This window comes from Sturnus vulgaris, chromosome 18, assembly GCF_052056855.1.
Source record: "Sturnus vulgaris isolate bStuVul1 chromosome 18, bStuVul1.hap1, whole genome shotgun sequence".
NCBI classification, from domain to species: Eukaryota; Metazoa; Chordata; class Aves; order Passeriformes; family Sturnidae; genus Sturnus; species Sturnus vulgaris.
The window spans coordinates 11256408-11269195 of record NC_142260.1 but is presented as its reverse complement, the minus strand read 5'-3'; positions in this window follow the sequence as shown (position 1 = coordinate 11269195).

Sequence of the window (12788 nt, the reverse complement as noted above, 5' to 3'; positions counted from 1 at the left end):
CCTTGAAGGTCTTTCTCAACCTAAACGATTTTATGATTGATTCTATGATTTCTGGCTCTGCGATGGACAGCGTACATACAGGAATGGAAGTCTTTGGCCAACCTAAGCGCGGTATTGAATTTCCCATGAAAACTAGAGCTCTCTAGGAGCAAAAATAATTGGGCTGTTTTTCGAGCTAGCATGAGGCTTTTCTCTTTTCTCTTTTCTTGAAATAACCTAGCTTGATAAATCATCTTGAAAGAGAAAAAATGTTTTCTTGATCGCTTAGTTCTGCATTACTCCATCTGGGAGGAAGAACTGTCGTTCCAAACCTTCTCCTCTCGTGTTTTCCAGCAGTGAAAGAAGACGAGCCCTTGGCCATTAGCGCATCCTTCCTCCCCGCGGCTGCTGGCGAGACCAAGGGGGACTTCGGAGATGCCAGCTCGGCTCGGCTCGGCTCGGCTCGGCTCGGCTCAGCTCAGCTCAGCTCAGCCCAGCCCTGTGCTGAGCCGAGCGCCGGCACCTGCTCCCTCCGGGCCGCCTCAGCCGTGCGGGGCACGGAGCGCGCCCGCCGCCAACGCGTCCGGGGCCGTCCCGGGAGAAATCCTCAGAGGGGCAGCCCGAGCACGGGGAGGAGAGCCCGGACCCTCTGTCCCGGAATGGGCTGAGGACTTTTGGGAAACAGCCGGCGCCACTTTCCTCAGCTGTTCTCGTCTAACCAGCGCCAGGGAGAGAGAGAAATCTCCCTCCCCGCTGCCCTCCTCTAGCACAGAACGGGGGCCTGTCAGCAGCTCCCCTCGGGGGCGCACGGCATGCCGAGAGGAGCTGCTCCCTCTTTGCAGGAGGCATTTGCCTCTTCCCCAGAGATCCCGACCCTGATTCCAGTCACACTTCGGCGTAAATCACTCCATGGTCCCGCACACCGGGCGCCCTCCTGGATTTGGGTGCCCAGTTAAAAGTAATGGCCGAGGAGAGGGGAGCTCAGGGACAGCATCTGCTTTGTCGGTTTCCAGACCCAGGGGATCGGAACATTTTGCTCTGTCCCCTTCGAACACGGCCCGATCCAAAACCCAGACAGACTTCATTGCCTGGTGTTCCATAGCTATGGCAATTCCTGATAACGTTCAGTCTTCGATTGTGCTCGAAGGCATACTCTGCAAGGTTAAACAATAGCTGGGGGAGGATTATTCTAGTGAGAGTCTCGAGAAAAACGGGCTCGGGAACCTGCTTCACCCTGAGCACCGCTGCCGCACCTCCCCAGCCGGTTTTCCTTCTGCCATGCTAACCAGTTAAGGGACTGGTAATTCTTACTAAACGATCTCCCCGCGAGACTGACTGAAACAGAGATAAATCCCCATCCCTTCCCCTCCTGCTCACGCCGCTCACAGCACGCAGGGGGATCTGTCTCCTTTCACTCAGGGAGCTGATCAGTGTTTGATTATTTAAGTGCCAAAAGCAGCAGAAACAAAGCTGCGAAGCATCTCGCAGGGGGCAGAGGGGCAGGAACTCATCCCGGCGGGCCCAATCTCTCATCGCTCGCTGCCGAGCGCTGCGAGCACCGCGGGAGCCGGGAGCCGCCGGCAAGGCGGGACCAGCCTTCCCTGTGCGGGCTGACGTGGGCACTGGGACGCTTTCGAGCTGCGTAGAGGACATTTTGTTTATCCCCTGAGCGTAAAAGAGGGTTTTTTTTGATGCACAGAGAGGAGAAGATGCGTGACCTCTCCCCGCAGCTGAGGGGAGCGGGGCGCTGCTGGGCCGGGCGCTGCGCTCCCTCCGAGGCGGGACCCGGGTGCGGGGATGGCCAAAACCCCCGCGGGGTCCTGCGCATCTCCCTTGGGCCCGGCTCTTCCCCCGCTCCGCCGGGACAGCCTCCCCAGCGCCGAGCCCGGCGGGGCTCGGGCCATTATTGTACCGTAAATCTTGGGAACGCTGGAACTAATTACGGAGAGGATATGTCTCAATTTGTTCCGCATTAGTGCCGCGCCGGGACGCAGGCACCGAGCACGGGAAATTGATGGGCCCGGCCCGGCCCAGCCCCGCCGGGACGGCGGCCCTGACCCCGCGTTCAACCCGGGGGCGGCCCCGCTCCGCCTCCCGCACCTGCGGGGCCCCGCAGCCGCCCAGCCCCGGGCGGTGCCCGCAGCAGCGCCGAGCCTGCGGCCGGCAGTGAGCGACCACGCGGGCTCCGCGAAATTTATTAGCGTGCTGCTAGGACGAGGCTCGGTATAAATCACGGCGCTGTATAGGGCCATAAAGCATCCCTGTGTATCCCGCCCTCGCCGGGGTTCTGGTGAATAGGAGTTCATGGAAAGCTGGGTATCAGTAACATCTTTCAGATCTGGAGTATGTGACGTTTTTAAAGTCTTAGATATACAATGGGATATAGTTATGGAGCAGCTAAAGCTATGGCGTAGAATTTTTATAGGTATTTTGTACTTATGTACAAAAGAAATTTTGGGGAAAAAAGCTCTTAGGTAATATGCTCAGTTCTTGGCATTACCGCTAATGGCTTTGAAAGTAATAAAATTATTATTTCGGCAGGAGAAAATAAAAATATTCTAAAACGTAGTGCATTATAAATGGGTGTCGGGCAACTGAGACTTAAGGAATTAATTACTCCCAGGTCGTAGCACCCAGATCCCATTGTAAAGGCACATTGAACTCTAAATACAATAATATATAAACACATCAGTAACAATATCTGGCATGGACACGGATTCAAAGAATTCTTTGAGCCACCTGGGACACAATCTTTGAATATGAGTACATGCTGGAAATGTAAACCAAAAATTTATACATTCAAAAGAATTAGAAAGGCTGCAGCGTCCTCGGTACCTCACGGGTAAGGAAAGGCGCCCACAGCCTCAGGTCTCACTAACTGTAGGGTATTACAGGACAGGGATAGAAGATGACTTGTCCTTTACCAATTTCTTCAGAGACTGCCCACGAATATGTTTTCCTAAACACTAACCATCCATGGCTTTTATCTATCCATTTAATTCTTTAACAAAGACACTTCAACAACACAAAGCAAAGTCCAAATCTCCCTTTGTTCTTGCAAAGCCCTTTTGCAGCCCTGTGCGAAGATATCCAGTTGTCCTCAGTGGGAAACAAGAGGGCTCCAGCAGCTGTCTTAGCTGAGGGTCTAAACCCCTTTTCACTGCGTTTTGTTCATTGTACGCACCTCAGAGGAATCCATCCATGCAAGCCCCTGACTAAAAGGGCTGTAGGGCAGGTGCTCCCACTGAAATCAGTCCTAAGGATGTCAGTCCATGCAGTGGGGAAGGCCAAGGACGTCCTCTGCCTGAAGATGTTTGGTGAGTGTAGAAAACAAGCAGAGGGGACAATGTGCCTGATGCCTAAAGCAGAAGAGAACCAAAAGCTCCTGGGTTCTGTTCAACACCTTCTGCACCCCCCAGAGAAATGGGAGAGGTGACAGCAGTTTTGCCAGATAAATGGGGGACTCCAGCAATATTTGTGGAGTGCTTGGGTAAGCAAAGAAAGGCAGATGGTTGCATTTTGCAGCACAGCTCTGTGTGATGTGTCAGTGATGTGACCTGTGAGGGGGTGGCAGGGCTGGAGCTGGAGAGCTGTTGCAACACGGCGAGTCCCTCCTCCCATCCCCAGCAGCACAGCACAGCACAGCCAACACCCACGGCTCCTTCCTTTGTAGCCTGGGCAGACATTCCACTGCCCCCAGCCCCCAGCACAGCCCTTTGGCTTCCTTAGAAACGGAGCAAACCCAGTTCTTCGTAACCACAGCTACATGAAGGTGTGTGTGCCTCTTCTCTCTCTGGACTGCACGTACCGATACGTGTGGATGGCAGCAATACACATGAGGTAGAGAAGCTCATTTTACTCCTCTGGATGGCTGAAAGCAACAGGCAGCAAAAACGCACCCCCAGCTGAAACAAGAGTTTTCCCAATTCTTAATTCCGAGGCTTCCCACTCAATGTGGCTTTTGGTCAAACCTGAAGGTTTACAGGCAGCCTCTCTCTGCCTTGTGTGGGTGTGGGATATCTGGTCTGGACATAAGTGTGAAAGGCCAAATGAAAAGTCCATGGTTTCAGGGCATCAACCCAAGAGAGATCTGCTGCAAGCAGGGGCAGAATCCACAGTATCAGATACAATTCAGATGGGCTGCAGCTGTCACTGTTTTCAGATTTGTGACCATCACTGTCCAGCTGCAGCCTCTGCTGTCCCCACTGCCACTGTCCCACGAAGCTCATGCTGAGATGAGCTGTGTAGGGAGCTGCAGGGAGAGGTGGGAGAAGAAAGGAGAGGAGGGAGGGAACCCACGTGTTGAACTTGCCTTAGAAGTCAAATTTCTTCTTCATGAGATGCAGGACATTCCTTTCCCTTCAGATTTTATGTCTGTTTGATTGCACTAAATTCATCTGAGTACTGCTATGACACAGGAATTAAAAGCACCGAGGGTTTGCTGTAGCTGTTGACTCATGGGTGCAGACTGATCAAATCTACTGCTTGTTTTTCTTCCTATTACATGAAAGCAGAGTTCAATAAAGTTCAGATCGGAACTAAGACCTACTTTGTGATGTCTTGACAAACCTTTCCTGATATATTTATCACATATTAGTCAAAAAGAAAGAAGCACAAAGGAACCTTGTCAACTTGTTATTTATGTTTTTTAAATGAAATAGTGAAAGGAATGAGCAAGTAAGTGTGATTCCTTTCTCTAGACTGCAGTATCATAGATTAATAGCTCTATGAACAGATTTGCAAGTAGCACCATCATGCTAGTCAAGATATTAAAAAAGTTTATGAGCAGTTGCTTAGGAAAAACAAGATAAAGCATACGGAAATCTGATACTGGTCAATGGTGCATTTATTCAAAACATAATGCTCACTTCAAGTCCCCATAAATCCTTTGCAAATGAAACTTCCATTGTGATCACTGTTCCAGATCTAAATGATTTATTTTTTTTCCTTTGGTAGACATTAGATAGATCTCAGACTGTACAAGTTATGTACCTACTGATACGGAGTTAATCATGCACCCATGAGATAATAAATATTAAACTCAAGTAAGAAGATATTTCAAAGAAGGACTATCTTCACAAGAAAAATTTTTAAAATTTATTTGTGGATGAACTTGAATGAAAGATCTCACATTTCTGTGTGATTTGTTTCAAAATTCAGGGCTTCCACAGCTCAAAACTGTGGAAGTTTTCAGGAGTAAAGTAGACATTAGATTATGTGCAGTTTCAAAATCGAGTTCTTAGCAATATTTAGAATCACAGAATGCTTTGGGTTGGAAATGGCCACAAAGATCTCATTCCAAACCTCCTGGCATGGGCAGGGACACCTCCCAGTCCATGAAGTTGTTCCAAGCCCCTGGCCTTGAACTCTTCCTGGAATGGGGCAGCCACAGCTTCTCTGGGCGACTCGTGCCAGGGTCTCACCACCCTCACACTAAAGAACTTCTTTCTAATAACCAGTTTAACCCTGCCCTCTGCCAGTGTGTAGCCATTCCCCTAGTCCTGCTTCTCCATGCCCTTGTGAAAAGCCCCTCTCCAGCTCTCTTCTAACCCCTTTAGGAGCTGGAAAGCTGCTGGAAGGTCCCTCCAGAGCCTTCTCCTCTCCAGGCTGAATAACCTGGATAGCTCAGCCTGTCTTCACAGGAGAGGTGCTCCAGCCCTCTGAGCATCTTTGTGGCCTCCTCTGGACTCAGTCCAGCAGCTCTGTGCCCAATTTTTGTTGGGTGCCCCAGAGCTGGATGCAGAGCTCCGGGTGGGCTCTCAGCAGAGCAGAGCAGAGCAGAGGGGCAGGATCCCCTCCCTTGCCCTGCTGCTCACGGTGCTCTGGATGCAGCCCAGGGCACATTTGCCTTTCTGGGCTGTGAGTGCACATTGCTGGCTCCTGTTGAGCTCCTGCCAACCAACACCCCCAGCCCTTCTCCTCAGGGCTGTTCTCCATCCATTCCCAGCCCAGCCTGTGTTTGTGCTGGCCATTGCCCCAGCCCAGGTGCAGGACCTGGCTCCTGGCCCTGCTGAGCTCCATGAGGTTCTCCTGAGCCTCTCCAGGGTGTCAGTGTCCCTCTGGATGGCATCCCTGCCCTCCAGCGTGCCCACTGCAGCACACAGCTTGGTGTTTTCAGCCAACTCGCTGAGGGTGCCCTCTATCCCACTGTCCATGTCACTGAGATGTTGAACAGTGCTGATCCCAGTTTAGTTCAGTTTCACCCTGAGCAGCAGCAGCCTTTGCAGTTTCTATGTGCTTTTGAGGAAATGGGTCCTACTGCTCTGAGAAGCTGCCTGAAAGCAAGGGATGTACTTAAAGGCCAAGCAGAAGAGACTCTCCAGGAAAGCAGCCTGTCAACCCATTTTTCTGGCTTCATGATCTGAGCTCCCCAGTTTATAGAAGCCATGGGGTCTTTACTGCCTCTGGGTTTTTGAATGCTTCTTTCCTAAATGCTCAAACCCAAATGGACTCTCAGTTATAACCTACTCTCAGAACCTCTGGGCAGAAGTCAAAATAAGTTCAGCAAATTGGTTGGATATCAGCTAAAAACACACTTAATTTATCATCCGATAAACTTCTCTCAGAGGAACTACTGGAGTCAGCTTTAGCCAAACACCAGATCTATAATGAAATAATTCTATGATTGGGTAACATGAACACCCCATAATAGTTACATCTGCTTTATCATGGAATGAAAGTTCTTGAATCAGTTGGATAAGTTCTCTGGCCAAATACAGATTTCAGAGTATTTAACACTTGTAACATGCTTCACTCCAACACTGTGTATCAGTAATATCAATGCAGTTATTGTAAAGGGTTGGGCTCAGAGTTCTGAGGACAAAAGCATTTGCAATTGCCACCTAATGCATCTTCAGAGATCCTTTGGACAGCTCAATCCAACCTTGCAGTCTCCTGCCTTTAGCATCAAAGAACCAGGAAAAACTCCACAACCTCAGAGGAGGTAGATTTGCATGCACAAGCTCTGAGGAGGTAGATTTTCTTCAAGACCTGTAATATTATTTAGATAATAAAAACTAAAAGAGAAGCCAGAGGCCAGCCAGCACTCAAGAGATGCTCAGGCCTGCCCAGCAAATCCAAGGAATCCAAGGAACCTCAAACACAGATGAAAGAAGGAAGCACTATCCACTGCTGGATGCCACGTTATTAGGTGACTAAGAGCTGTGCATTGTGAGGCTCTGAACCGTCTTGTACAACTTTTCCCAAATCACAGAAGTCCTCTGGGAAACCTCAGTAATCAAACAAGATCTCGTGGTCAGGAAGCTTTTCTTCATCCAGCCGATTTTATTTCCCCTTCATCATTCCATCTATTACTCATTACATCCTCCTGCCAAACTCCACATAATTCTTCTGTCTCTCTCATGCTTCCATGTTTCAGTTACATATAGACCACTATATTCTTTCATCCAAGCTTTCCCCATCCCTTATTCAGGCTGCACGTATTTAGTCCTTCCCACTTTCCCACTGTGCTTCTAACAGCACCCCTGCTGAATAGAAGCACTCCAAATTGAACAGATATTCTACAAACAATTATATTTGGCAGTCTCTAAATGTAGAGACAAGCAAACCAATGATTAAATCACCTTGAACAACTGAGTGAGAGTTCAAAGCCATAAAATTGTCAAATCAGGACAGGGAACTTTGGATGACACTGAAAGATCAACTTCACAGGAAGCCCTCAAGTAAAGATATATTAAAAAATAAGCCCAAGTTTGCTTTATGGTCCTCATCTCAAGGAATATGTTGTTAGGTACATATCTGCAGTGATTTTTATGTACAAAATATTTTAGAAGTGTTCTGCCACTGTGACATCAGGCAGATCCTGGTAAGTACGCACTACCCTTACATTCTTACAATATATTCTTGAGCTACAACATAATTATTGTTCCAAGATGTATACTGCAGTTCATGTAAAGGCAACTTTTTATACAACTAAATCACATACTGTTGAGCAATTCATACTTCAGATGTTAGAACATCCCTGTGTTACAGAGTTACAATAATTTGCTCCTATCATCATATCCTGCTCAAAGATGCAGCTTCCACAGCCTTTCCCTGCTAGAAACTGCCAGAATGTGGGTTTCATCCACAAACAAGGCAAGATCATTCGACAAACCAGAGCATTTTGCAAATCATACTTCATCTACGTAACTTAAAATTTTATAAGCTTAGTTTGAAAGAGTTCAAGTTCAGTCACCTGAGGATGATGAATACAGAAATTTATCTCTTTGAGACCTGGGAGAACTATATATTTGGAATTGGGTTTACATCCAGTTAGCAAGTACAGTTGTCTAGATACCCATTTATGAGCTTTATGATGAGACATGGATGATGGGGTGTGTTTGTGTAAGGACCATTTGGGATTACTGAAAGTTTCACCGTGCCCAGGAAAAGGGCAATGGCTGCAGAAATAAGACAGCTACTATGTGATCTGTGGGAGCTCTCAACATCTGAGCAAGAAACATCTGGGCATCTTTCAAAATGAAAAAGGCAACTGGCAGATTTAAAGGATCATGAATACCCAACAGGAGAAGACATCCCTGCCAAGCCTGGACCTCTGTGGAGCATAAATGGCACAAAACATGCACTTCCCAAGCCAAGCCCCAATATTTTTACTGGAATTACATTTTTTCAGGATGGTTTCTGTCTTTCCATAAAGCTACTCTTCCCCTCTTTCCTCAGCTTCTGTGCTTGTTCTCCTCCCCACAAATGCATTCCAGTCTTAAGAAAAAAGGATTCACACCATTCCAGTCTTCCCCAGGTAACTGAAAGGACCTTCACAGCACAGAACATTTGCCAACCGTTTTTATTCCAAAGACACAAGGTGCTCTGATTCCCTGGCATATATTTACTAGGGAAAAAAAGGGGTGAAGAGAGCCTTAGCCCTCCTGCCCTCCCCATGGGCTGCTGCAGCACATGGCCCTGCCTCATCTCCTGCAGGACTCCTGGCTGTTCTCTGACTTCTCCCACTGTGAACTGGGGTCACGTTCTCCCCTGACTGTGGCCAGAAAAAAAATACATGGCACAAGGTATGCAAGGTATCAGGCCCATGACTGCTGACAAATCTCTAAGTACTTCTGTGGATTATGTTGGAAGCATATTCCTGGAGATACTGCTCGTGTTTATAAAGTCTTCTGGGGTGAGCATTGCTCAATGGAAAAGCAGTGCAGAAATTTAACAAAAGCTACGCTGCAAAAGGCAAAAAAGTAATTCTCCCACAGGAACTGAAAGGCATTTCATACATGTCCAATGAGACATTAAAAATAATTATGTGGAAGAGTAATAGCTCCCTTGGTTGTTTTAATATATTTTTGTCTACAAACAAGAAACGTTCTCTAAACTGCTGCCTTGGCTTGGCTTGAAAGGTCTCTCAAACAAAAGCCCTTCAAGTGACCCTTAGATTATTAAAGCTCAGTAACAATGAATGTGGATCTCAGTTCAAACAAAGACTGTAAAAATAAAAAGACAGCAGTTTTGGTCTTGGAAATGAGTGTGCCTCACTAAACTGGAAACACATAGAATGTATTTTTGATCAATAGTCATCCCTCCGCGGAACAAACCCGAAACCTTTTGTCTAAAGATTTCAACACTGTGTTTCTTTTAAACAGTAACTGCAAATAGTCTCACTTCTAGTGCAAATGCAAAGGTTGGATTCCATGTCTGAATTTAAACTTCTCAGAACTTACTCAGAGAGTACTTCAGATCAACAAGGGATTTTTCTTTTATTCTATTCCTAATGATTCTTTCCTCCAAAACTTGCTGAAATGTCATTAGGACCTTCAGAAACATTTGTGGTGGAAAAAAACCCGCCAGCAATGCCAAATTGCAAAGCTTGAACACTATGATCTGTGTCTCCCATGAGAAAGGTACAAAGGTTGAGATGTTCAATGACAGACATTAATGTCAAATGCTAAAGCAGGAAAAGCAAACATAGGAGTGGGGAGAGATATATGGACCCCATAGAATATCTTGTTTTGAAAGTCATATGTCATTTAAATGGCCTTTATAGCTGAAGAAGTTAATTAAGAATATATTTTTGTGTAGTTTGCTGGCAGAACATGCATGGCTGCCAGTTGATAGAGTCAGTTTTGCCCTCATCAGCTGGAGGCATAAAGTTTATGGATCCCCTTTACTGCTGTGAGCACCAGTGGCTGTGAACAGCACCCCCTCCAAGCACAGGCCAAAAAGGATCTTGTCAAAGCAAGTGGGACAAAATGTCAAAATCATCTCAGCTTCATCTCATTTGCATTTACCAAGTTTGCTCTTGCAGCCAGCAGAACTGGAGAAGTAGGGATTGCAGTTATAGCTGGGAGAAGGAGACAGTGTCCCTAAAGGACAGTGGTCCTCTGTCCAGCCCACCAGGAGCTTCCCAGCCCCTCACCAACTGCTCTGGCCTTCCACGTGTGCCCTGGTCTTTATTGTCTCAGTTTAGATCTTCATTCTGCTCTCTCTCTCTTTCCTTCAGAAGCAGCAGCCAAGCTCTCTCCTATCTCTGTGGCTCACCCACTTTTACTGGGAGCTCCATTTGCTGTTATCAACACAGGGACATCCAGCAGACACGAGTGTTTAGCCATGACTTAGCTGGGGACACCAGAACATGCCAAAACTCTCTGATGTTTTCATTGTACAGTTCAGCACCACTGGGAGAAACTGGAGAGCTGAGCAGGTGGATAACAATGCAACACATTTTCCCTAAACTAACCCTCTAGGCATTAACAAGGGCACCAAAAGGATGTGTAGAAATGATTCCATGGCCAAACTTTGTCTCTTCTCTGTCAAATTTTGGAACAGAAAATGCAAATGGGCTTGATATTTGTAATAGAGAAAACACAAACAGAACTGTGTGTCAGCTTTAACAGCTTGTAAGCTGCAAGATCACTTCTCTACACGGGATGCTTGATGACTGGAACTGGATTAGAAACTCTTGCTGACCAAAGCTTTCTCTTCAGCCTATTTCTATTCAAAGCAGTAAATTAGCTACCTTTGTGCTATGCCTGATTCCTGCCCAGGGGGTTAGGGAGATGTTTGTTCTGCATAACCATGGCAACAAAGTTGGCAATTAGCATCAAGTTTGGCTATTCCCCTGAGCAGGATTTACCCTGTGAACTTCATTTACCAGGCACCAAGCAGCCAGCAGTGTCACAATGAAGCATTTAATGCAGTCAAGACTAGATTTGAATGCAGTAATGATAAAAGACAGTATAACCTACTAATCCACATTTCCTTTTCAGCTGCCTCAATAATCATCTCTTTGCTCTTGCATGGCAAAGCTAATGCACTAAAACTCACCTGCAGGATGGAGCAATCACATAATTCTCTCAAAGTATAACTTCTTTTAGTACATTCACACAATGCATTAAATTAAATACAAGACAAAAATTAGATATATATGCAGGAGAAAGATGTTTCTGAATGAGATCTGGAAATTAATACAGATGAAAGGACAAAATACAGTTTACTGAATAGATTAATAGTTGATAGTGTCATGACTGATGGGTTTCAAAGCAATGATGTATTCTACGAGAATTCACAATCCTTAAATGCAAGAATCTTCATTTTGTTCTGTGTTTATACAGTGTTTAAAACAGGCATTGGTCTGACACCAGGGTTCCGAGGTACAAACAAAAAACAGCAGCAGATGAAAAGTGATTATTAGAAAATATTCCCAGCTTACCTTAACTTCTGGTACTATGAAATTAGGGCCTGGATTTCAACACAATTCTGAGTTTCTGCTAATTTTGCCGGTTGCATCCTTTTCATAGTTTGCACAACTCTTTTGACTCTAAAGTTAGATAGCTTATGATAGCATTGATGGCCCTCTGAAGTTATCTTTTTATTATTGTTCTTTCTATATTACAGTACAGAGCTCCTTGGTCAGAAAAGAAATCCTAATTGTGTTGTGTCTCTGTACTTAATGCCCTGCAGTGCAGTACAAAGTCCTGGTCATAACTCTAGAATGAGTTAAGAAGAAGAAGATAAACATTTGATACAAAATGGACCTTGTGAATGAGATATAAATTTAGGAGTCTTTTTTTTTTTTTAATGAGGATGAGACGTCTATTAATATTGATGGCTGCTATAGTCATAAGGAGGAAAACTAAATACCTTTATCATTAAATATTATATGGTACCATGTGCAAAAAGACTCTATCCCAGTGTTCAATTGTGTCTATCCAAAGAGAGTGACTGGACACAATGCCTATTCAAGGAAATGTCAAACTAGGGCTTGTTATTTCTAAAGTTTATTAATACTTACAGTGTACTCAGCCATTTCCTTATAATTTTTGATCTTCTGTATTAAGTAAAGCTGAAACACTTGGAACCATACTGAAGTGGGGAAAAAATACCTTTGGACTAATAAGAGTCAGCAAGTGCTCAAAGACATGGTGTCTTTCTTCCATAAAGACAGCAACGTTTGGGTTATCCATCAAATGCAGAGGAAGAGAAGAGGGATATAAAATAAATAGCATCATGACATCAAAAGTTATGTGAAGCCAACATAAACATATAAACTAGGCAGGGCTAGCTGTGCCATGCTTTGCTTGTAAAATATGTAAAGAAATAAATCCACTGCTATTAAAAAAAAAAGCATAAACTAGCAGAAGAGTACTCACATGCTTACAGTATCATTTAATACATATATTTAGTTTAATCCAAGCAGTTAACAAGTCTTGGAAAACAAAGCAAAACCACTTTATCTTGGTTCAAGCAAAGCATTTGAAGGCAGGTTCCCCTAGGAAATGAGGCTTGTGTGATTACACTGCCAGTCCATCTGTCTCTCAAATAACTTCTCAACCTCAGACCTGTTT